Source organism: Capra hircus, chromosome 1 (genome assembly GCF_001704415.2).
Source record: "Capra hircus breed San Clemente chromosome 1, ASM170441v1, whole genome shotgun sequence".
In the NCBI taxonomy this organism is placed as follows: domain Eukaryota; kingdom Metazoa; phylum Chordata; class Mammalia; order Artiodactyla; family Bovidae; genus Capra; species Capra hircus.
Genome location: NC_030808.1, coordinates 18,976,297 through 19,003,585, shown reverse-complemented (window position 1 = coordinate 19,003,585; position 27,289 = coordinate 18,976,297). Strand labels below are relative to the sequence as shown.

Genomic DNA, 27,289 nt, shown 5'->3' with positions numbered 1-27,289 from the left:
AAAAATAGTCAACCCCATGGACCAGGAGCTCACCAGGCTCCTCTGTCCATGGAATTCTTCAGGCAAGAAAACTGGAGTGGGTAGCCGTTCCCTTCTCCAGGGGATTTTCCCAACCCAGGTATCGAACATGCGTCTCCCTATGTGAGCACCATCTGTCATCCAGTACAGGGAAAGTACACCTTAGAACTGTTTATTTCCACCCCACTCATTTTATTTAGAGCTACAACTCATAAGGAAGTTACTGATTTTTGATTCAGTGCAATTGAAATAGTCACACATTTGAATAAGAAGGCTAAATAATGAAAATAACATATCCTGCATATTGATTTAACTAAGGAGGGAAAATAAAGTTTATTTGTGACTTGTTTATGTGTGGAGAAGACTTTTGAGAGTCCCTAAGAACTGCAAGGAGATCCAACCAGTCCATCCTAAGGGAGATCAGTTCGAGTGTTCATTGAAAGGACTCATGTTGAAGCTGAAACTCCAATATTTTGGCCACCTGATGCGAAGAACTGACTCAGTTGAAAATACCCTGATGCTGGAAAAGATTGAAGATGGGAGGAGAAGGGGACGACAGAGAATGAGATGGTTGGATGGCATCACTGACTCAATGGACATGAGTTTGAGTAGACTCCGGGAGTTGGTGATGGACAGGGAGGCTTGGAATGCTGCAGTCCATAGGGTCACAAAGAGTCTGAACTGAACTAAAATATGTATGTTTAAGCACAACAAAAGCTAGATTGAGAATTTGCAAGACAGTTACATTTATTTTCCCAAGAATATCTTTTTGATGGCTTTAGTGAAGAAAATGACACATTTGAATCAATCTATTGTGCATAGTTTAAAATGCCAAGAATACATTTATTCTTCTGGGTTTTTACTTGCTTTAAATTTATCTAACTTTTATGAGGGCTCTTTACCTCAAGGATTGGCTGCATCGTATTTTATTTTGGGGACAAACATCTCAAGGCTTCTCTGGTGGTTCAAACAGTAAAGAATCCACTTACCAATGCAGGAGACCTGGGTTCAGTCCCTGGGTTGGGAAGATCCCCTGGAGAAGAGAATGGCTACCCGCTGCAGCATTCTTGCCTGGAGAATCCCATGGACAGAGGAGCCTGGTGGGCTACGGTTCATGGGGCGCAAAGTGTTGAACACTACTGAGTGACTAACTCTTAAGTTTTATCCTGTGTGTAGTTATATGCTTCCAGGGTAGAGCAAAGGGGCTGCTGTTCTGGGGTTTCTCTTCTTCTAGTGGCAGAATCACCCCCCTGCAGTACTGCATGGGGAACTTTCCTAACCCACATTTGTTTCTCCCAGGACTCTGGCTCCTTAGGGATTTGGCTGCCTAGCTCGGTGGAAGTATTCCAGCTCTGCTTTCTTTCGGATAGTATTTCTCCTTCATTTTATCTAAATAGAGGATTATATTAGCTAAACATGATTAAATTTGAGATATGAGTAGGCACATGCTGGTGTCTGGTTTTGTTACAGTTTCTTATGGTTGATGTTTCTGCATGTAACATAATGTTTTAATGTGACCATCTTTAGTAGCTACAACTCCTAGGAAGAAGTTTGGAAGAACCCTAAGCAAGTTGAAGAAAAAACAAAAAACAGGCATTTAAGTTTTTAATTCAATTAGTAACTCATAAAATCTACTGATGAGGATGCAAATAGCCTTTATAAGCATTAATCTCATGAAATGAACATTTTGTAAAAGTGAATGTGGAGCTTTTAGATCCGTAGGCAAATCTTCACTGTTGGTTGAATTTATTTCAAGAGCTTTTCTGGTCACCTTTGAACCTCGATGATTTCTCCAGATGTACAGAAGTGAACAATGTAAAAATCTTGCTGTTTCAGCACAACTGATTCCAGCTGGCTGGGAACTGGATCTGCAAGTCATTGGTTACAGCTGTGTTTCGATTTATGTGATGGTTGAAAAAATAAATTACCCGATTAGATGGCTAGAAAGAGGACTCTTTGTTTAGCCCTTGTGTGGGGGCTGAAAGTGTTTATGGTGCTGTTTTCTACACAGTCTTTGCAAAGTAAGCTGGACAAATAGACTTATTCAATGCTCCTAAGAAATGTTGCATATTCAGCTTTAATTCTTTGCTAAAGAAACTTTTTTTAATATAATGCTGTCTTCCAGCAAATGTTTTAAAGGTCTAGCTTTTAAGAAAAGCAGTAAGTTTTCTGTCCTACTGAGCACTGAATTTAGTCATTGAAAAGCCATTTCCTTTTGTTTAACATGTACTTTAAAACATGTCTTCGATAGGCATATGAATTAAAGTATGCTTCTCTTATACTCAAAGCTTTATAATAGCAAAGTATTTGAACATAAATCCGAATTTAACCTTTTTCTTTAATGGCTTATGGCTCATGAAGCACAAAATAAAATTAAACTAACTAAAGAAATATAATCACATATTACTGCAAAAAATTGACATGTCTGTGAGGTTGAATCTGTGACTATTTTTGTTGTTATTTAAGTAAATTTTTATAGGTAAGCGTTGGAAGAATATTAAATAACATAACTTTTCAGGTTCTGGGCTTCCTTGGTAGCTCAGCAGTAAACAATTTACCTGCAATTCAGGAGACACGGGTTCAATCTTTGGGGCAGGAAGATCCCCTGGAGAAGGAAATGGTAACCCACTCCAGTATTCTTGCGTGGGAAATCCCATGGACAGAGGGGCCTGATGGGCTAGAATCTACGGAGTTGCAAAGAGTGGAACATGACTGAGCAACTCAACAACAACAGCAACAAATTTTTCAGGTTATCAAAAGTCAAAATGCTAGTAACTATTGGAGATTTATTATAGTAGTATCCTTCCAAGATAATGTAAGGTTGTATGAATTATTCTTAATTATATTCCAAGCTAGTTTTTTTACTAAAGATTTTGGAAAAAATGTAAATGGACAGAATTTTCAAGTGAACTTGAAAATGAGACCAAGCACTTGATCAGGTGTTATAATGTACAGCAGAGTCATAGTAATTCAGTGTGGGGAATGTATCATTTTTTTTACCACAATTATTCTTTATCCCTTTCCTTTCTTAGATTGAGATGTGTATTATAGAATTTAAGTGATGCAGAATGTATAATCATAATGTATCCAAAAGGAAACAAAGGTGGGATTGATCTGTTTTCACCGGCAGATGGTTATGCTGAGTCAGGCTATTTCTCTGATCAATGGAAGTATACCCTCTACCCCTTAACAAATCAATGCAATTGCTTGGGAAGTATGGGAACAAAACATGAGAATGTAGGATACATTTGAATGTTCACAATTCAGAAGTAATAAATTATATTTATAATGCTTTAAGTATTTTCTTCTCCACCCATATAATGGAAGCTTCTTCATCCTACATTGAATACTTGTATAATAAGGTTCAAGGGTAAGTTACAGTGGCATTCTTCATGAAAGAATATGTTGTGAAAAGTTAAAAAGTGTCTCTTTATAGTTATACTTCTAAAAGTGTATGCTTCTGAAAGTTAACCGGGAAACAATATTTATCACTGAAGCACAGAGATAGCAAAGTGAAAATTCAGTCTTAAAAAAATATCTTTGATTGTTTGATATTAAGTTTCAAAACTACACAGTGTTATAATAGGGAAAATCAGGAAATGAAATAAAGGAATCTATAAAGAGAGAATATTTTATTTAATTGATCCTATTATTTGTATTCCATTCCTACCTATCATAGTCAATGGATAAAGTTTTATCTTTCCTTTCTGTTAAAAAAAACTTACAAAATTAGCATATTTTCATAATAAAAATAACTAGAAATCTATAATAAAAATGATTATGAGCAAACAAAATAATAACTATCCATTAATAACTTCACTGAAATTAAGCAGTATTCTAAATGAGTATTTTTAATAAATCAAAAAAGATGTTTTTAGAGTTTTGATAAGAGAATTTTAAACCTATGATTCACCTGTTTTTCTGATATCTATTTTCCCCCCAGAATTTCTAAATCCACTTAAGGCAGTTTTATAAACTGACATATTTTAGCTTGAATGGTAAATACATTTTTAAAGCTAAAATATGTCTATTCAACTAGTCCTAGATTTTTTTACCTCCGTGTAGGCTAATTTTTGTAAATAAGTTATCCGAGGAGACTGAGTTCATCTCCTTAATGCATGTACCATAACATGTGTATATATTTTTCTAAAACTTGGGAAATTATTACATCTGTAGTTCTACAATAAAAATATTTCATATATTGTTTCAAATCAATGATGATTTAAATGTAAACAGGGTAATCCACATAAAAAATCTAATATAACACTTTAATATTGCCATATCACATGGCTAGCATGAAAGGATACACTTTTGAGACTGAATTATTAGATGCGGTATCACAAGGACATATGAAGAGGATTTATCATTAGTCTTTCTGAATGAATGCTACTGGATGGTACCATGAAGATTAAATGACACAATTATGCATACAAATATCTAAATGGAAGGTAGCAGTGATCACACGTGTTTCCAACTTTACTCCCTTTCATTGCACAAAATTTTAGCACTGAATTACACCTTGGTGTTTAACCTAGTCATCCAACCTAATTTTAAAGACAAGAGAACTAAGGTTCCAAGAGTTAACTGACTCATCCAAGACCATAAATTTTATCATTTACCAAACTGGCATCAGAACTAGTTACCTGACTGTAAGATGACTTCTCTTCTCACTTCGTTTGAAAGTGTTATATACAGAACATAAGGAAAATAATACAGTTGGCTCTCCAAATCTGTGTTTCCTGAACCCACGGATTCAAATATTCAAAAATATTCCACCCCCCTCCAAATCCCAGAAGGTTCTAAAGAGAAAAACTTGGAATTGCTGCATTCTGGCAACTATTTACATAGTATTTACATTGTATTAGGTATTAGAAGTGATTACTTAAAACATATGGAAGGACATGTGTAAGTTATATGTAAATACTACACTACAGGATTGTATATAATGGGCTTGAGCATCCCTTACATAAAGATTTTGGTATTCCCTGGGGGTTCTGAAACCAAGCCCCCACAGAATCTGAAGGATGCCTATATTTTTATAGTATGTTAGCTAAAACATAAGTTATTTTTTCTCTTTTGCTATAGTCTTCATGCTCTAAGTATAACAGTAATTCTGAAGTCATTTGATATCATTTCCACATAATGTCCCATCTAAAAAAGTCAAAATTAATTTCTTACTTATCTGTTAGGAAGCATGTCAACACAGCAGAATTAGTCATGTATTGTTTGAATGTATAATCCTGCTATCTTTTGAAAACTACTCTTCTGGATTTCAAGATAATTTAGCACAGCATAACTTTTTCTGTGGTCCCCAAATTGCCCCTCATTATCATACTGTACCTTTTTCCTGAAAGAGAAACCCTCGACCAGCACCCTCAAGACTTATTTGTTCATGTGTGGCTCTACAAAAGTTGCTGTCTTTGTCACTTTCCCCTCAAGACCTCCCTCAAGTTCATATTCTTGCTCTAATTACCCCTGTTTCAGACTTGATCTCCTCTTTTCTGTCTAGTGTGGCTTTGAATGTGGTCCCCTTGTGGCTGTTGATGACAGACTGGATTGGCAAGTGGGTTATACACTTGAGGAAAGCAGGGGGAATGAGGGGAAGAGGAGAGCAAAATGGGGAGAAGGTGGGAGAAAGGGAGAGAGAGGCTGCAGTGTTATAATCATGTACATTTTCTAAATAGAAGAGTAAATATTAGACTTCACATGCCGGGGTCTAAAGGATCATCCTTGAAAGGAAGTGAGACCTGTCTGATTATTTTTCCATGTCAGTTGTGATGCTCTGTACTTACATATCAAAAGAGAAAGAAAAAGTAACTTTAGGTTGACAAATAAGCCTTTTGCATTCCAGTCTGAACATGTCTGAGTTAAACACTGAGTCATCCCCTAGTCCAAATACTAAAACACTAAAAGAAAAGATGTCAAGTTTTTTCCTTGTTGAAAACCAGCTGCATCATTCACCAGGAAATTTTTAAAGTAATAATTTGTATGTTTTACTTTATTTGCATTTTGCCTAAGATGATTAGCTCCAGAATCTGACTGATAGCCCAGAATTATCTTGACAAGGTCTACATGCACACCAGTACACACCTGTTTCTTCCCGATTCGTGTTTCATTTAGTAGAAAATTCCCAACCAGGTCATCCTAGTTCACTGGCATCTGACTATTGTCTCCCCTGCCCTTTAATTGTTCCTATCTCTTTAAAAAAAAAAAAAAGAAAGAAAGAAACAAAACAGAATAACCATAGTTGTTACTGCTCTTAACTGCAATTCCTCCCTTAACAGAACTTTTAAAATTGCTTTTTTTTCTGTATTTTTGCTACTCATGCTACTATTACAGCCCTTCTTTATTGGAAACAGAGATATGTAATATACGTTGTTTGGCACTAAAAAGAGCACGACTCTCATTTCTGGAAAGGTTAGACAAATAAGCATCTGTCAAATATGTTCAGAGACTTTAGCTGGAGTATATTTTTGTGTGTTCTCATGGTTTTGTTGTCAGTTATCTTAAAGTTCACTTCTTACACCCCTTCCCCTTCAGTAATCTTTCATATTTTAAGCTACTAGTAAATAAAAATATTAGATGCTCTGTAGTCAAAGGAAATTCTGATATTTTAGATCTTCAGATAAATCCGTATAAATTCATCCTCTTAAAATAGACCAGAATGAAGGTATTGGGACCCAGTGATCAGTTAATGCTATAAACTTTTCACAAGGACACTTTAAGTTAGCACTATATAATAAAACTTTCTGCAGGGTTGGAAATGTTTTATAGCTGTGTTGTTCAGAATGGTAATCACGAGCCACATGTGCTGTTTTACATTTGAAATATGGCTCGGGCAACAGAGGAATTGAATTTTTACCTTATTTAATTCTAATTTTCATAACTACCTGTGGCTGGTTTGTTAGAAAGTGTAGGTTAAATAAAATGAAGAAAATATGCAAGTGATTAAAAAAAATGTAATCTATACATCCATGTATTTTGAGTCCAAGTTTGAACTGTAGATCATTGTCCATCCTCCATCTTCCCTGTCCTAAACCTCATCAGTGTTTTTAAATATATTTCCCACAATAACAATGAGTTCAAATGGCCTTTCTGAGAAAAGATCTTTTGTAAGGTAGGAGGCAGGTTATATTAAAATATTTCAGAGCAGTGATTGTTACTTTTAACTTAATAAATCATTTGATATACATCCAGATATATCGTGTTTTTTTTTTTAAGTTAACAGAACACATATAAAGATAGCTAATCTAGGAAAACCATACTTGCATTGCTTGCTCAAATTAAATATAAAACAGAAGGAAATTTTTACTTTGTAAATAGTTTAGCCATAGTCATACTCTCATTTACAGATGTTTTAGTATTGATGAATGGAAGTTTAGAATAAGAAGAGACCTTAGATCCATGTCTATGACAGTCATAGTTGAACTGATTGATTACATTGTCTTTCAAACAAATATTGATTTAATCATGTCTGCATTCCCATTGGTCCAATGGTGGTCTTGACAGACGCCTAGGCACTAGAAACTGGCTCAGTCCTGTCTGGATATTAATATTTTAAATGCATGGCCATTTATAATTATTATTTTTCTTCAAACCTTTATTCTTGATTTTCTAATTCACTTGATTAATATTTTATGCCTTCTGTAAAGTTAAGTAGCATGTGTATCTGTATGTAATAAACAAAGAAAGCATGGGATAGGAAAAGAAGTTGCCTTTGCATCTGTTTCTGATTCGCAGAGCTAGGAGTGAGGTGTTTATGCAGGCAGTCCACAGAGCTAAGATATCAGTCGGCAGTTTGCTGTAAGCACATGTTCAATTATTAAAATAGTCGACATTTTATGTCTGATAGCCATAGCGAGGTCACGACATTAATTTATCCAGAGTATTGTGGGCAACTGTCTAGAGAAAAAATAGCATAAAAGACACTGATGATGCTGGAGAGAGACAGAAAAAGAAAAAGAAAGATGGATCAGAGCAAAGAGACTCTAAGAGATGACCAATTTAATACACACACGTAGAACAGGAGGGATGAAGTCAGCAGGCGTCTCACTGTTACCAACAGTAACTATTTTAAGCTGTGCTGTGCATGTGTTGATTTCTGTTATGGTTTTTCATTAGATTCTAAGCTTTGGTTAGACCCTATTCTAGTCTTTGGTTTCTGAAATCTAATATTGCATTTGTTGTTTCAATGCTCAGTGATTCTTTGCTCTTTCTTCTCTGTCCCTTTCTTCCCCTTCTCCATTCCCCTCCCTCTTCCTATTTCTTCGTTTCCTTTTCTTCCCACCTCATATTCTTTTCCTTCCTGCCTTTCTCTCTCCGGTGAGAGTGTGTACTTAATACCATCCCTCCTCCCGGTGACCACTTCTTTCTTTATTTGCGTTTTTTGGTTTTGCACTTGAATTTTTCCTTTTTTTCTGTTCTTTTTCTTTCAAATCAGGAGCCTGTAGGAGCAGCTTATAGAGGTACATATCCTACTGCAGATGCTTCTTTCTGAGTTATGTGATGTTTTTTTGGAACCTCTGCAAATGATCGTCCTTCATGTTTGCCACAGATCTATTGCCAAACTGCTACCTTAGTTGGTCCTGCAGTGCTGCAGTGCATGCTGGGATCTGTCTGTGTGAGTAAACCGAAATCTCTCCACCACCAGACAGCGTTAGAGTTGGCTTGAGAGCTGCCTTACTTTTCTTCCCTTTGTGTGCTTCTTGCCTGCTGCAGAGTCACCGATGGCTAGCTCTGTCTGGCAAGTAATTCAGAAATATCGCTCATGTAGAAAGAAAAGGTAGGCTGTTTACTGCATTCTGTCATTAAAGGGAACAACTGAAGAACAAAGGAACTGGAAAAATACCTATATACAGCTTTTTAAGTTATGAAACGCTGTAGCACAAACACGACCATTCAGCCAGACTTTTACTTCCTTTTGTAACAATGCACAGAGTAGATTGTTTTCACATCTGTACACAAATCCATATCTTCTGTAAACATATATTTAATTTTTAATATTTGTAGTCTGCACACATTTCTTAGTCTCCAAGACTTTTACATATTCATCAACACGGCTATGTATTATTATTTTTGAAAGTTCTTAAATCAAAAAAGTAAAATATATACCAACATCCTTTTGGTTGATTTCATTCCAGTAAGTTAGGGTTTCAACACAGTTTAAATCATATTGATGATTCAGATACTGGCAGATCTTGTAATTCCTATGAAATGAGAGCACAGCTAATAAAAATATTAAGCAATTATTTTTGTTAAAATCATAGCTTTTTTCATCATACAATAGAAATGATTGATCCTGAAAGAACCACCTCACTCATCTGTCTCTTGGGCTGTTTGGGGGCTTCATATATAGAAGTGGAAAAGCTCCTTTTGCTCTTTCATCAGCCGGGGAGGCAGAATGGGGGTTGGTGGGGGGTGGTTGTGGAATAAGGCGTTGAATAAACTCCAGGGCTGCTAGAGAATTGCTGGCATTATTTCTCTATCACGTGTGAGCCTGGCTGCCTGCTTCCTGAGGTAGTGAATCCAGGATAAGACTGTGTCGGAGCCTGTTTCCACAACTGTATTTGGAAATCTGTCTTATTGATTTGGGGGTGGGGGGGTGGAGAAGGGGTGGGGATCGGAGTGTGAGGTGAGGGGAGGACCAACTGACTACTGGCTCACTGAAGCACAAGACAGTTTCTTCCGGAAAGATGTCAAACAACTCAGACATAGCCACAGAGGAAGTAGAAAGGTGGAAAAATAAGGAGACCCTGGAAGAAATGAAGGCTTTGGGGCTTTTCCTTTTTACTCCTTTTCTTTCTTCCCCCCCACCCCCCCCCCCCCATCATCTGACCTGCAAAGGCTAGAGTGACAGCGTCATGCAAATACTGCAGTCCCGCAGGTCTGGGAGAGGGTGGATGCTAGACTGTGAGTTAATGTTAATGATGAGCGCAGTGAAAATACCAGCCGCTGCCACCCCCTGCACACAGAAGCGCTCTGAGTCAGCATCAGAGGCTTTGCCTCGCCTCTCGCTGGGTGTCTGTTTGCCTGTGCGCGCGCGTGCTCGCTCGGGCATCCGTGTCTAGCCGAGGGGAGGGGGTGGCGTGTGAGTGCGTGGAGGGTAAAAGCCAGTCAGTCAGTGAGAAGCAAAGGTACGTTGGAGAGCAACTAAAATCTGACTGATTTCCATCTTTGGAGCATCAGATGTATTCCCTAAGGAGGATGGGTCTCCGTGATGGGGGTGGTATAATTATGTTAATGTCATATTTATGGAGGGGTGAGATTTTTCATTCTAATAATTGGTTGAATGCTATGGTCAAAAATTGTAAAGCCATATTCAGTTTTAAGGAAAAGCGTGGACTTATATCTAAGGACTGTTTTATTATTCTTTTTTTCTTTTTTTCATTTTTTTTGCTTTTTGTGAGTGGTGCTTTTTTGTTTTATTTTTTTAAAAAACTATTTACTATTTTAAACCATAACTGATTCTGTATGGAAAATCAAACGATAAACAAAAAGAGATCTTATATAATGATGCATTACATCATGGAGCAGAATATTTAAAGTCTTACAAGGCAAAGTAAAGATCTGGACAGAGCGTGGGGGCTGGTGGTTGGAAAGGGGTGTGGTACTAGGGTGGAGGAGGGGGGCCAGTTAGCAAATATTTTGTGCAGTATAGCTTTCCTTGCAGCTTACTTGGAAATGGATGATTCACCTGTTTTACAGGAAAACATTCTAATTCTTTCCGTTTTTGTTTTTGTTTTTTTTTTTTCCTCCTCTTTTCCCTTTTAAGATCAACCACTTCAGAAGAACCAGATTCCACTTCTGTGGCCAGGACTTTTATGTTATGGCTGGTCTGATTGTTTTACCCTGCGTTCTATGCTTCTAAACCTTGGATCATTCCTAAAGTACAAATTCTGTTCTCGAACCACAAACAAGGATAAAAGATCGGAAGAAATTCAGTGAATATCCAGGGTTGGAATTGTGTATTTTCAGAAGTGTTGAGCTTTATAATGCAATTATTTAAAGATAGAGTCTTTTATTTTCTTATGTTGCCAGCATTTTAAGTTACGTGTTTATTAAGTGGCACTGATCAAATAACTACAGAGTATGCATGGAAATATTGGCTGTCTGAATAGTTTGGAGATTCAGAGAAATAGCAAGCTGCAGAGGTACTAAATTATGACATGCAAAAAGTTTTTGTTTTATTCTTAACTGCAACAGTGTGTGTGTATATATATATATATACATATATATGTATGCATACATATATATATATATGTATTAGATTTAAAGTGTTATATGTCCTGGGCCCACCTTACAAGTTGTGGTGTATAGGCGTATAATGGGAAGCAAAATTCAATTAGGTCCCATTAACTGGCATATAATCCTTCTTTAATGTAATAGAAGCTATGGTGTTGCTGTACAAATTTTCTAGAAACAGATTTTTAACCCATTTTTGGTCTCTTTCTTAGATCTAATGGAATGACTCTTAACTGTTCATTATCTGCATTGTTCCTTACAGTCTTCATTATTTTAAGGTCTGAAATTAGTCTATCAATGGTTGTTGTGAATATTCAGCTCATCCTAACTTATATATGCATACATACATCTATATTTCTACGTGTGTATTTTCATTAGTATTTAGAGGGAAAAGTTAACTGAACCCAACTGTAATTTCTAAACTAGCCTTATTACTGGAAGAAGAATTCTACCGCATCAAACCGGACTTTTCCTAGTCCCTGAGACCCTAACTTGTGAGGTATTTTAGTAACATCACAAGTCAGGCTCTTGGGACCTAGGCGGAGGGAACTAGCACCTTTGGACCTTATTGACTGTCTGCAGTTACCATCAGAACAAAAGAACACACATAGATTCTGCCTAGGAGAAAAGAACAATGCTCTTATTTATAATCAGCAATGTTATCACCATGACCCACCCCCAAAAATGCTATTTTCAGAAGCTGTTCTCTAAAGTGATGACAGAGTTGCACAGAAATAGCATTTGTATTATATCATAATGACCATATAAAAGCAATATAAGATATCTATGTAAGAACCAAAATTAAAATACAGTGTTTTTGAAATGCTTCTTTTGGTGTATTTTCAGGTGGCTAGCCCAAGAGAGTAACTCCTTGGTTAATAATGAAGAGAGTGTTTTATATTTATATATTTTTTCTTATGCATAAAAATATATGCATTAGCTACTTAAATAATTCCTACATGTTTCCGTAACTGTGGCTGAAAATATGTAATATACAGCTCTAGACATGCTTGAGGCCTAGAAATAAAATGATTTGCCGTCTTCTTTATTTGACCCTGTTAGAATTTATACTGATTTAAGAATGCTGTTTTATACTTGGTATTTGTTGCCAGAGTTTTCTTTAGTCTTTTTAACCAGACAAAATGCTTGAAATGTCTTATAATAAGACATTGTTTTATTATGAGTATGAATTATCATAATTAGCAGGAATATGATATCTTTTCATTTTTGCATTTTGCTTGGCATATATCATAAATGTATGTGAGAAAATTTAGTAAACACCACCTATGAAGTCAGATAGTTTTAGTTCTTCTATAAATTGAATCTGAACTGCAGACTTATACTTTTATGAGAATTTTAATCTAATATAAGGTAACTATTACAACTATAGCATGTCACACTTGAACATTATTAGCTATTGCCGTATCAAATGTGCATTTTTGAAAACAGAATCTTACATTAAATCTATTTTTAAATTTTATAATTATGTTGCAGATATTAAGATTCAAAATGGAGGCAAGAGATTTTTCCATAATAGAAGAAACAATATTATTTCATTCTTTAAACTCTATTGTTTTACAGGGGTACTATAAATTGTATATATCTTCTCATTTTAAAAATAAATCTCAGGATGTGTTTTAGAATACTGTAATGGAGTTTCTGTCTACATTTTTATTGAATTTGTTAGAATTACTTATTATTTGAACTATCACAGCATACAAAACACTCATGAGTTATATTGCCTAAAAAATTGTTGTTAAAATATCATAAACATACCCCCCATCTATACAGGCACATAGAATGTGTTTAAGGATGTATTTAAGCATGAATCCACTCTGTATCTTTTCAGATTTTGTATTTATATCACCTACTTCATTAGTCTAATATCTCAAAATTTTAAGTGTGTATATATGTATAAACATGTTTTAAAACTTCAAATGAACAGAGATAATATAAGCTGTAAAGTTTTGGGTAGTATTTATTTTTTACTTCTTTTAACCTTATTCTCATTGTAATTAAACATTGTTGAAAGCATAAGCTACTCAGTACAAAGAACTCTGTGTACCTACAAGTACACAGAAACTTGCTTATTTTTAACAACAACATTTACCCAATGAATCAGAAAGTGTCTCATATAAAACACCACCACATGCAGGTATATGTTTACAAACACCTGTTTTAAAAGCAATATGTATAATGTGTTCCATCACTTTAGTTCCAAAATGATGTAAGGGAGAGATGTTTGTTGGCTTTAATGTTATCAAATGTAAGCTATCTCAAATGCAGGATTTTTTATGTCATCGTATTTACGAATCACACTGTATATTAACTTCTGCTTCATAGTCAGAAGATACCAATGCTAGACTTAAAGTGCAACTGTGTTTATTTTCCACATAAACATATAAATATATATATACATGTTACTAATCATCATGCATTCTGCATGAACCCTCAGTATGTAATGTTTGATATGTCAACTGTCTGTTCTGATTGTATCATTGATAAAGCTTTTCTCTTACTCCATAAAGGTGAGTACAGATATAAGTGAGTAACTTTACTCATATAAATTATGCTGTATATGGATAGATGGATGCCACTTTTTCTGCATTTCTATCTTAGCTGTCACAGGATGATATTGTTTGGGTGCTGTATAAAATGATTTGGAAAATCAGATCTTACTAAGCTTAAAATAAAGGGAGAGATCTACAACAAAGAGTGAGAAAATGATGTGTGTTGCATACAAAAAAAGCAGTGATCTTAACAATTCTATGGCTTCCTGGTTGGGAGACCAGTCTGAGCCAGACGCATATATTAAAGGCTGTCTGCCGCCGATGTGAGCTTGCTCAATGCGGTGGAAATGAGGAATCACCTCCTCTCTGACACCAGCTTATTTTTACATTTTAATTTTGAAATAGCAAATCACTGTTTTACATAAACATACTAACCCCTGCTTGATTCTTTGCCTTTTTCACATTGTTTGCTATTTACTGTCAACTTCCAGCTCTGTTTTTTTTTTTTTTAAGTATCATCTCTCACCTTAAACATCTATCAAATACCAATGACGTGTTAGTTTTTCTTTTGTCTCTTTTACATTGCTCTGTTAATATTGTGATACTCATGCTTTTAACTTTTAATCTCTATAAGGAAAACAGCAATTTTTCAAAACTGACATTTTTTAAAGCCTTTTAGGATCCATCAAGGAAGCCACTTCTGGAATTTTGCCAAATCTAAATATGATTATATTTCATTTTTGGGTTCATGGGGTCAATATCTTTCTGAGTGTAAAAGTCCTTAACACTTTAGTGTGCCAGTAAAGCTGCAGTAGAGGTGCAGAGATTAAGCTACATTAATAACGTCTAGAAGAGGTATAGGTGTCTCAGGGGAATTATAATGCAGGTTAATTACTAATGAAATTACAAGTGGTGGATACTGCCTTAAATTCCTTAAACTCAAATGGACATACTAGTACATGTGCCCAGACTTAGTCTAATTCACCTGGTGAATATTTAAAAGGTTTTGCAAGTTGTTGTGTTTAGATGAGTTTCTAGAAAAGCAGTATGTAAAGGGTTAGCTAATGCCCAAATATTCTTGCCATTTACACACGCAGTGCAGCCTACGTTTCGGTAGGCAGTGAGTGCAGGCATCATTTTGATTACTTGGGATTCTTTTGTTTAATTTCTCACTAGACATTTAACTTAGCACTGAAATCCCACTGATCCCTTAGTGACTGTATTTATAAAAGGAAAACAAAGTTCCTAATATAGAGAAGTTTTCAAAAATCCTGAACATTTGTAAGCTTTTGAAAAATAGGCTTTTTACTACAATGCTGCAAATACATAGTATGTGGAAACTAAGGCACTAACACTGTCATCTCCACATTTAGTTTTTTATCTCTAAGTGACCAACTACACTCTGAGACATTATATGTATGTATATTAATAGACATTAGCATATATACTAAATACACACTTTAATGTATAAATTAAATATACATATTTATATATTATGTGTTAATATACATATTTATATATTCAAAGATATCTTAATTTTTCAAACCTTTGGTAAAAATAGTATGAAAATTGAGAATATTTCATATAATTATCCACAATATTTCTTCAATGTGTTAGCTTTGATTTTCATTGAATGTTGCTTTCTTCCTAGCTTTATCAGATAGAGTGCATTACTAGCCAATAATATTAAGTTGTATGTAGTCTCTTACTTGTAGTAGTTTGAAAGCAGGTGGAACTTGAAGGTAATTGAGATTAAGTGAATTTAAGATAAAATAGGTTTATATAATCAGCTACTGCCATGCATATTTTATAAAGAGTTTCAAAGTGAAAAATTTTCATATGGTGAAATAAATTTTTCATTGTATCTGATGTAAGAAATATGGTTTTAAGTGTATTACCTTAATAATTATTCCTAAACAAAACTAGAGTGCAAAATAATCATGGACTATATCTGTTAGGTCAACCAAATGAGAATAATAATTCCTAGATTTCATCTTGGCCTTTTGGGTTTCTGGGGCATTTTAGGTCTTTGATGTAAAGTGGACTTAACCATTGCACTTTTCTAAGAAGTTTCTTCCTCTCTTCTGGTAGGTGTCTGACGATTTGTGAACCCCAGATAACTATTCTGTGGAGCCATCTTTCCTTGCCTTTGAATTAGCTTTCCCTAGGCCAAGAATCAACATCAATATTTTATACAGCCAAATTGGTAGGTCTTTCTTGAAATTCTCCTATGTGTTTTTCTGGACATGTAAGTGAATTATGAGGAATTAAATTTACACTGTTGTGGTGTTTCCAGTTTTCAGACATCTTCACTAAGAGATTTGGGTGATGTTGAAACGTTAGATGCACTTGGTTTTGTAGAATTTAAAAATGTAATGTCTTTCTCATGGTAAACTTCCTCTTTTGAGTGGTGAGGGGAGAACCAGTATGTGGCTAAGTTATTACTCTGTTAAACATCGCATTGAAAACCCAGCCTGTGCATTTATGAACCTTGAGGAGGATCCTACATTAGACAACATTTTTTGTTGGGGGATTACACCACAGAGGTTCCCTTCGCTTCTCTCTCTTCCTGGCCCCCCTCCATCCAACATGGAGTCTTTTCAATTTCTTCAAAGAAGTGGGGAAAAGAGTAGACTCTTTATTAATGGCAGAAAACAAACTGGCTGCTGGACTTCCGAGACAGCCTTCTAATAATAAAGCAGAGTAAGCACTATGACAAAGAATTCTTGAATGTACTAAATATATAGGGAAGCCTATTTAAATTCACCAGAGGGGCTTAGAGGACAAACAGCAGAAAGTTTAGAATTCAATTCAAGCCATGCCAGAAAATGAAAATGTACTTAAAATAGGATTTCTGAAACAATTGTTCAAAGACATGTCAACTTTTAAGGTTCTTTCTAGAATAATGAAATTCGTACTTTAGTTTCTGTGGTGACTTTTTCCATTAGAAAGGAAGAGTGATTAACAGAGTCTCAAAGTAACTGTGTCTTATTTTTTAAGAAAATGCATTTTCTTTCCATAGAGTGTGCTCTAGTGAGGTCTGCCAAGTGTACTGATGAAAATCACCCAAATGTATACATGAGACAAAGAGATGATGTAATAATGGAAATGCTCTTCCTACTTTGGAAGAAAAGAAGCTCAACTTGTATGTTCTCTCTAGTTCATTCCCTTCCATTCACTTTTGTGACATATTTTAAAATCAATGTAACAAAGTAATTCTGAAAGTAAATTGCTGACAAATAATATGACTGTGTTGTTAAAAATGATTTTAAAAATGATACCTATCTTATCTCTTACTGACTTTAGAAAATGCTCTTTACACTTTATAAGACATGTGCATCTATAAGAAGTACCACATTTATAAGAATGTATATTTTATTAGTCTTAGTGCTGAGATAAATAGCTGCTTGTAGAGTTTGTTTAAAGACCTTTATGGCCTTGACTCAGGGATGAAATTTCTAGCGGGCTTTTTCCTAGTGTCTTCTTGTAGAATTAATATAGATATTAGAAAAAGATTGTCATCCTTTGTCTCAGGGATTACAGGTTGTAAAAAAGGAGGAAAACTGGGTCTCACTAGTGACACATATTTGTCACCATTGAGAAAAGATTTTGATTTAGAATGAAGCCCATATGAATTTCCAATTCATAAATATAACTTATAAACTTAAAATAAACTATTAATTTGTTAAATCATCCATTCACTCATAAATGTAAATTTAACATAAAAAATAATGAATTTAGGCTGCACAAATACATGGGTTCATCGTGGCCAATAAAAATGTGACCATTTAACAAAATTTGACTTTAAAATGAAATGTCAGATATGTGATTAGGAGATATAGATATTAAATATTTAGTCATAAAAAGTAGTTGTTGTTTTCAATACATTAAATGAAGCTTGATTCATAATTTACCAAACAACTGAACTCATTTCCAGTTATGTTTTAATGACATTTTAATATCAAGGACTTCAGAGGACTTCAGAATTGATCATCAAAATAATTCAAGTAAATTCCTTAGCACAGTGCCTAGCACCAAGAAATTGCTTTTGCTAAACAGGCTGTTTTTTTCATCACCCAAATTTACCGGGTATACAATGTTCCAAAGGATGAGATTCAGACACCGTTAGGAAATCATTTCAGCTCCAGGGCACTCACAAATCATTTATCATAAATATCTTTATCAAGGGTTTTCTGAGTGTCAGTTGTAGGAAAGGAAAAGAGGAGTTCTGCTCTTAAATAGCTTATGCTCTACAAAAGCTGTCTTTCACTTTTCTGACACTTTTGTGTCCTTTTTGTTTGCCTAAGCCTTTCATAAATTCTGTACTTTGGAGGCTTTATTCTTTTTCATATTTTATTGATTAGCATTTTATGAGGCTTGTCCTATTTTCTAGGTGTATATGAGATAACGTCTATATATTTGGACAAGATGTGGGATATTGCTAGGATTTTTCAGTGCCTAGATACTATGCAAAGGTCTGGTGATTAAGAAGCATAGTCAGACCATGACAATGTAAATAACTGGTTTATAAAAATGGCACTTCCAGAATAATTGGACCAAAATGCAATATTTACATATGTTGTCAGTACATGTAAAAAAAAGCACTATCATTTAATTTCTTTTAAGAAAGCACTAAATTGGATTTAATGATATTGATCAGGCAGAGTTTCATAAAGCAGCAATTACATTAATTAGTCAAAAGATCAAAACATTTTAATTGGGCTATTCTCTGGGAGTTAACAAAATATACAGAATAAACTTGGATTTTTAGACTTTTGCATCAGAAAAGCTACCACTGAACTAGAATAGTGAAGCAGAAATAAAAAACCAGAATATTAGTACAACTTGTACCGCTAGTTATGAAACTGAACTTCTGTCCTCTTCACTTTTTAAATTTATGATTGATTTATAAAATAATGATTTTCAGGTTAAAATTGGTATATCATTAGATAGTTACATATTTTTTCCATCCCACAGGAGACTTTTTGAGTCCTGTCAGGAAGGACAAGCATTAGCTTGTACTGCGTGCTAAGTCACTTCAGTTATGTCCGACTCTTTGCAACCCTATTGACTGCGGCCCTCCAGGCTTCTCTGTCCATGGGATTCTTCAGGCAAAAGTACTTGAGTGGGTTGCCACGCTGTCCTTCAGGGGATCTTCCTGACCCAGGAATTGAACGCACATTTCTCATATCTCCTTGCATTTTCAGATGGGTTCTTTACCACTAGTGCCACCTGGGACGCCCCAGCATTAGCTTAGATCATTGGACTAATCAGACTCCTTCAGTAGCAAAAGATCAAAACTCAGCTCAAGATAGTTTATACAAAAGAGAAAACTATATGGACATCATCTCCTCCTCTTCCTCCCCTTCCTCCTCTTCCTTCTCTTTCTTCTCTTTCTCTTCCTCCTTCTCTTGTTTCTCCTTTCCTCCTCTGCCTGGGTCCCTCTCCCTTACTCCACAATATCTCCCCCCACCTTCTCTACCTCCAATAAATGTGTTGACTTCATTCTCAGGCAGTTGACCTCATTCTCGCATTCTCTCTAGCTGATAGCCAATATGACCATTGGGAACTCTAGATGTTCCTCATGCCACATTCCTACAGCTTGTAACTCCAGGAGGAAACAGTAAAATGTTTCTCCATATCCCTACATCAATTTCCATTCTCTGAAAGGCTCAGATTGCCTCTGTTTTGGAGCGACTTCTCTGTCCACTTGTTACGCATGTTGGACAGGCCGTGTAGGGGAGGCAGTACAAGATACACCGGTGTGCGTGTTAAGTCATTTCAGACGTGTCTGACTCTTTGACACCCTATGGATTATAGCCCAGCAAATTCCTCTATCCATGGGATTCTCCAGGCAAGAATACTGGAGTGGGTTGCCATGCCCTACTCCAGGGGATCTTCAAGACCCCATCTCTTAAGTCTCCTGCATTAGCAGGTGGGTTCTTGACCACTAGCACTACCTGGGAAGCCTCACAAGATACATCTGGCAAGTTCAATGTCACTGGCAGAAGGTGAAAGAAATTCAAAGTAGGCAAAAATGTAACAGGGCTCCCTACAACCACTCCACGTTTCCAGCTTCCTTTACAGAATGATGCATTATAGGCTTCTGTCTTGGTGAACTTAGTGGAGGCCTATCAACATAAGTCATATTACGTTTTTTAAAACAAATGTGTTCCGTATAGCTTTGTAACTATAAAACATTAGCCGCAGCAAATCTCAACCTTGGAGATTAATTACATGGAGATTAATTATAGTGGTTTTTTTTAAGAGTTTAATTAAGATCTTAGTTCCCTGACCAAGGATCAAATCCATGCCCTCTGTAGTGGAAGGCAGAACCTTAATCACTGGAATGCAAAAGTTCTGAGATTGTTTATATTTCATTAGCATTTTTTCATGATCATTTAATAGTTTGCATATATTGGGAAAGTCAATATTTAGACTCATTTAGGAATTTGTCATTTTAAAAATTATTTAGGATTATTAGAAATGGGAGTTTGGTATAAAAGGGATATTGTTTATATTATGTAGTCTAGTTCTTTGGAAGGAATGATGCTAAAGCTGAAACTCCAGTACTTTGGCCACCTCGTGCGAAGAGTTGACTCATTGGAAAAGACTGATGCTGGGAGGGATTGGGGGCAGGAGGAGAAGGGGACGACCGAGGATGAGATGACTAGATGGCATCACAGACTCGATGGATGTGAGTCTGAGTGAACTCCAGGAGTTGGTGATGGACAGGGAGGCCTGGCGTGCTGCAGTTCATGGGGTTGCAAAGAGTCGGACATGACTGAGCGACTGAACTGAACTGAACTGAACTGTCTATCCTCAGCCACCATATGATTAGGTCATTCTGTTACAGAAAATTTTATATCCTTTTACCTTTATCTGTAATATTATAATACTAGGGAGCTTCATGATGCTGATTGTTACAAATATTTTATTATGACCTGTGAGTTAGTTTCTTCCTCTTCTACTATCTTTAGAGATACATATATATATATGTGTGTGTGTGTGTGTATGCATGTGTGTGTATGTATATATTATATATATACATATAAAAAACAGTCTAACTGTATAAAATCAATACAATGGCTATAGTTTTATACAGATATAACCATATTTGTATATACATATAATTATACATGTATTCCCAGGTGGCTCAGTGGTAAAGAATCCACCTGCCAATGTAGGAGACACAGGTTCAGTCCTCGGGTCAGGAAGATCCCCTGGAATAGGAAATGGCAACCCAGTCCAGTATTCTTGCCTGGAGAATCCCAAGGACAGAGGCACCTGGTGGGCTATAACATATGGGTCATGACTGAGCATACATAGTAATACATATACTCATAAAATGCACATATAAACAACTGCATCTTTATATAAATATAACCATTATATAATTTTATATTATTAGAATGTTAGATCCTAAACCTTTTCAGCACTGTTTTTTACCATGTTATGAACTGGACAATTTTAGATATTATACTACCACTGACTACTATTTAGGGATCTTCTTCACTGAGAAAAAGATTAATTTGCTATGAATAATGATTTTCATGCAAAACATTTTGGGGTTTTGTGATGTAGATGAGCAAGGCTATAAATATAATTTAGAAAGTTTGAAAATTGATTTTCACATCCACAATTCTTCTTCCTAATTAATCAAATTACAAAATTATGCTGTGGTTTCCAGTATATTAAAATAAGTTGTCATATTTAGAACGTCTGTTTTTGCTCATATTATGAAAATGTGTTTCTAAATGTTGAAATATAGATTGCCATAAATAATCTTTATTATTTATTCCATGGAAGTGTGATACCTACTTCCTCTCATAATGCTTGTTTATTTCCCACAGAGTAAATCTTCCAGATTGTATTTTATCTTTTTCCTTATCAAGATAGAGGGGAAAAGGTGAGGGTTTTAGTTAAGCCTTGCTGATTGGTTAAGAAAAGGGCTGTCACTGGCAGCCCTTCCAGACACTAGGCTGTGGCTCCAGACAGTCAGCTGGTACTATCACTTTGTCTCAACTATAAATCAGCCTCGTAATGACCAAGGCTGACACCTTGACATTTTCAAGAAGAGTAAAAGAACTGATTTGAATGGAAATCAATTTTATTTCACAAATCTTGGATTATTACTCTGAGTCTTTTCTTTTTGTGTCTTCTTGAGACTTGCTTGGAATTTTCATGCTCATCAGAGGATTATTTGCATCATTATACATCTTCTTGCTGTAAAAAACATTCTTACTTCCTTATTCAGTCTCAAGAAGGAAAACTTGATTGTTAAAATTTTATGTAAGAACAAAATTACTGATAAGCTAAATTTTATTTTAACCATGATGTATTGATAGTTTTAAAATATGACAGTAGCAATAACTGCCATTAGTTTTGCAGAATGTTTGTAAAATTCTGTGATTTTGAAATGCAAGCTGTGTGCACACATTCCCAGATTAAACTTTGATTATCTAATAATACATAATGTCATTCATGGAGTGGTTTTGAACTTCAATTAAGCAAGTCTCAAGCCTAGAATACCATGAAAAGTATTGATTTATACTTTTATGTTCTTGCACATAAAATGTAGATTTAAGGATTATAGAGTCAGTGAGGAATTGTATGCATTTGACTGTATTACATAGGTCAAGCATTAAATTATGCCACAATGTTTTTGACCAAGTGGCATAGAAAAAAATCTACATTTGACTAGTGTAAAAAGAAATTCTTTATAGCTCTTGTAGGAGCTTCCCATTGAATGTTTTTTTAAAAATTAACAATTTTGTTATGTCTTTCACCTTTAGGAACCAACTTCTTTAAACCCACAGAGGAAGAGAAACTTGTACTTCCTTAATATATTTGCTTGTTCCCTCAACAAGATTGATTTAAACTCAGTGAAACCTTAGATCTTCGAAACATAACTATTAACTGAGAATTTGGGCATCATCCCTCTTGTCAAGTATGGAAAAATCACCCCAAAGTCTGGCAGTGATTTCTCTTTCTCCTCTTCATTATGAGTCTTCAATTTTGTCCCAAATCTTACTTCCAAACAAGAATATTCTTTGATTTCTAAGTTCATTATTTTGAAGGGTCCCATGAACAAGTGTGAGTTTCCTTGGTGGCTCAGTGATAAATAATCCTCCTGCCAATGAAGGAGATGCAGGTTTGATCCCTGGGTCAAGAAGATCCCCTGGATTAGAATATGGCAACCCACTCCAATATTCTTGCCTGGGAAATCCCATGGACTGGCAGGCTAAAGGCTACATTCCACAGGGTCACAAAATAACTGGACATGCCTCAGCAACTAAACAACAACAAGGAACAAGTGTGGTTATAGGCAATTACAAACAGGAGACACTCAACTCCCTAATCTTTTTATCCATCCTTATTTTCATCCATCCACTTATTCATAATCTATACAAAACAAGACCCTATGGTAAGTATGTGCAAAATGAAGTTAGAATTCCTTCTTCACAAGATACATTCTTAACAAAAACTAAAAATTAAAAAAAGTTATCAAATCAGAATATGACAGATCCTGAGGAATATAAAAACACCATGTTTTGGGTTTGGAGAGGAAGTATTTACTTTGGCTGTTGAGAATCAAAGACAATTCTCAAGAGGAGGCTGTATTTAGCTAGTCTGTGACAGAAATTCTAGAGGAAGTGATGGCTTAGTTTCAGTAAAAATATGCAGCATGAGCAAATGTGTAGATGCAGGAAAGACAGGCTATGTTTGGCATTTAATTTTGTTGGAACATTAGGTGCATTTTTATGCAATGCCTATTGAAGGATAACCTGAGACCAGCTTACAGAGGCCCTTCAGTGCTCACAGAGGCTTTTCTAGTAATTGTGTAGTTTTACAGTATGGCAGACACTGGGCATCCTTTAAAGATTTGGGGAAAGAGTCAAGATTAATCCAAAATCAGTGTAACTTAGGACCTCAACTTAGGGGACATATCAGAACTACTCAGAAAGACTTATGGAGATACACCATTATTCTAACCTTGTACATTCTGACTCAGTTGGATAGAAGTCAAGTCCACACAGATGCATTTTGTAAAAGCTCCTAGATAAGGTAGAGACTGGTGAAAAGAACAAGGATAATTAGACATAAGAAGAAACGAAAATAGAGATCTAAACTTGGGCTTCCTGATCTGAGGTCTGCCATGTTCCCATGAGATTATATGAAATATTTTGAGTGGGATATTCATTATTTTGGGGGAAATGAGCCTGTAGTGTTTCTAAGATTCTGAATTGAGACTAAAATTACACAAAAATTAAGAACTGGTAGGAATAATTAGTGTGAAAATGAGATGGTATATATGAGAAATCATGACCATATAATTAAGATAATTTCATAACCTAGTAGACTGCATGGGAATAAAAACTATGGCAAGGAAAAAACAAATGGAAAATGACAATAAATCCCTCCTCCTTTTGACACCTGAAGAATGAGAATGATAATCCTCTGTGAACCAGATTCCCCGAGTTCCTATTGCAGTTCATAGAAATCTGATATCATGCATGTCAGATTCATGGTGTCAGTGTGACTCCCAAAGGTAAGATATCAAAGAACTAACTAAAATTTTGCAGGTGATTCCTCAGCTTTGAAAATAATTTTTACACAAAGCTGGTTGAACATGTTGAAATCAGGAATCTAGGCTTATCTTCTATTTTTCTCTTTGACTGATATTCATTTCTTCCAGATTCTCAGTTAATCTCCAAATCGTCACTGATGCTATCCCATGTTGTTTTTAGGCCAGTAGGAATAAGGAGGAAAATAAGGACACTACATGCAGGCAGAGTCAGTTACTCAATCATGTCTCTTTGTGACCCCATAGACTGTAGCCCAATAGGCTCATTTGCCCACATATATTTCCAACAAGATTACTAGAGTGTGGTGCCATTTCCTACTCCAGGGAATCTTCCCAACCCAGGGATCAAACCCAGGTCTCTTGTGTCTCCTGAATTGACAGGTGGATATGTTACCACTAGTGCCATCTGGGAAGTCCAAGAATGTACACTAACTTTTAAATAAAAACTCTGCCATGCACTTAGAATTTAGTCAGAAGGTCCACAAGACTTTTGATGAAGGCTTTTCATGGAAACAGATTTTATTCTGGGTAGGCATTCATCCAGCTAAAAACCAGAGGAAAAAGTGAATAGATAATTTCAGAAAAATAGCAATCTTTGTCATAATGAAATATGTAATTCTGAAGCATGCAATAACTCATAAAACAGAACCATAATATTGAGACATTTTATCTCAACCTAAGTAAGTATGTTGATTGGAAAAAGGAAGAAATTTCTTTATAACATTGTTTGTTTATGAAAATATATCTCATTTAAAACTCTTGTCTTCCTCAAGTGAATCATATCCTGAAAATGCTGGAATTCTTCTGTATGCAACTGGAAAGATAGTATTAATTTTTTAAAAAATAGAGTAACTAGAATTAGAGTAACCTACCAGTCCAATGTTATTAAACCAGCTGGTCTCAATTAATCTTTAAGATATTTTTACATTACTCTAAAGGCAACTGGTAAAGTGGTTGTCTGAGAAGGCAGTGTATTAAACCTAGACAGAATATTAAAAAGCAGAGATATCACTTTGCTGACAAAAGTCCATGTAATCAAAGCTATATTTTTTTTCCAGTAGTCATGTGTGGATGAGAGTGTTGGACCATAAAGAAGGCTGAAGCCAAAGAATTAATGCTTTTGAATGTTGGTGTTGGAGAAGACGCCTGAGTCCCTTGGACAGCAAGGAGATCAAACCAGTCAATCCTAAAGGAAATCAACCCTGAATATGCATTGGAAAGACTGATGCTGAAGCTCCAATACTTTGGCCATGTATGCAAAGAACTGAATCATTGGAAAAAATCTTGATGCTGGGAAAGATTGAGGGCAGGAGGAGAAGGGCAACAGAGAATGAGTTGGATATAGTCAACTCATGGATACTGACTCAATGGACATAAGTCTGAGCAAACTCCAAGAGATAGTGAAGGACAGGGAAGCCCGGCATACTGCAGTTCATAGGGTTGCAAAGAATCAGACATGGCTTAGCTACTGAACAACAACACAGGCAAGTAGCTTATTTACAAAATATATTAAACATTACTTGCATAATAAAAAGGGTTCATTTCATAAAATTAGAAATTTCAGACAAAAAATCAAATATATATGTATACATATATGTGTGTGTGTATATATATATATATATAATCACTCAGAAAATAATTCCAGTTGTCATATGGTATATAATCATACCTCTCTCTCCTTCTTTGTCTTTCTCATTCACACATACACTGAATATCTTCATAAATATTTGTAACTTGCTGTTTAATTGTTAATACCAAAGGAACATTTCCCACATATCATTGTAGCATATGCTCATTATGTTATTGTTTGGGTATAATATGATTAATTTACCTACTGCGTTTATAGGTATAAGCTGAGTTTTTTCCATTCTTTTTTTCCTAATTATAAATAGTATTCTGATGATAAATACACATTTATATAATTATATAAAGTATTCCATTGATATATTAATTTGGATAGATGACAATGGCCTGAATGAAGGTGGTGTCAGTGGAAGTGGAGAGAGAATGATGGAACAGAGAAGTGTTTAGAAGAGCCAAGGGATTAACTGCATGTAGAATGAAATCTGAAAAATTTTAACCAAGGCTATCATTTCCCCAATTTACGCTTGTTGCTTTTATTTTTCTCTGCACATTTGATCAATGCCATTTATTCCTTTAGTGGAAAGACACACTGTTCTGATTTGGAAAAGCTGGGCTCTTGAGAAGGAAATGGTTTTCTTTTTCATTCTTAAAGAGCTTGGTTAGAAATCGTAACCTAGATACTAGAGGTTTGATCATAGGATTTATAAAAGTTAACCCTAAACTAGAGAAGAGTTTAGGATATGAGCTACAAGTAGTTGCTCATCTCACAGGACAGCATGAAACTTTCTAGACTGGGTGTATGAAGAGCCTAGAGAAGGAGAGAGAGAGAGGGGAGAAAATTGGATGTAGGTAAGGAACATCACATACTCTCTTCTGACTGCTGTAATTTCTAGGGGAGGGAAACAGGTAACGGGCTCCTGCTGGATGAGCATAAAGACATGAAAGCCAGGGGGATTATGAGCCCTGCCCTCTGGAGCCCTCCTGGGTGGGCTAGGTGGGACAGCTTTGTAGATGCTTATAGAAGTGGCAGCAGCGGACAACTAGAGGGAGTCTGAACTAGCACCCCGGCCTCTCACCCTCAACCCATCACCTTCTTCCAAGACAGCCCTTCAGAGAGAGCCCAGGAGAGATCTGGAAAAATGTCCTTGCCTTCAACAAGCATCAAGGAGATAGCTGGAAAATGGAGAATACTATGGAGTTTCAAAAGATCCACAACAACAGCTAGAACCAAGGAAAGAGGGTTAGTCAGCAAACTGGGCTTGTTGAAAGCAGCATTTTAGATAGTTTCACTGCTGAGGGAAGAATTTCCAAAGGGGAAAGACCCACACACCAAAAGACACGTTAGCAG

General features: G+C 35.6%; 1 long non-coding RNA gene and 1 other non-coding gene across 5 annotated transcripts in view; both read left to right on the top strand.

Annotated features, from left to right (window-relative positions):
* LOC102176916 overlaps window positions 1–25,456 on the top strand; it is a 673,837-nt gene extending 648,381 nt beyond the window's left edge. For 3 of the 4 annotated variants that reach the window (XR_001918463.1, XR_001918465.1, XR_001918472.1), the window contains 2 exons: window positions 15,861–15,975; window positions 25,416–25,456. This is a non-coding gene — a long non-coding RNA (uncharacterized LOC102176916). Of the gene's footprint in view, window positions 1–10,789; window positions 11,169–15,860; window positions 15,976–25,415 lie in introns of all 4 variants that reach the window. The other variant, XR_001918469.1, reaches the window with a different exon arrangement.
* On the top strand, window positions 11,724–11,806 carry MIR125B (microRNA 125b). The gene has a single exon (NR_129567.1). It is a non-coding gene; the product is annotated as a microRNA 125b (primary transcript).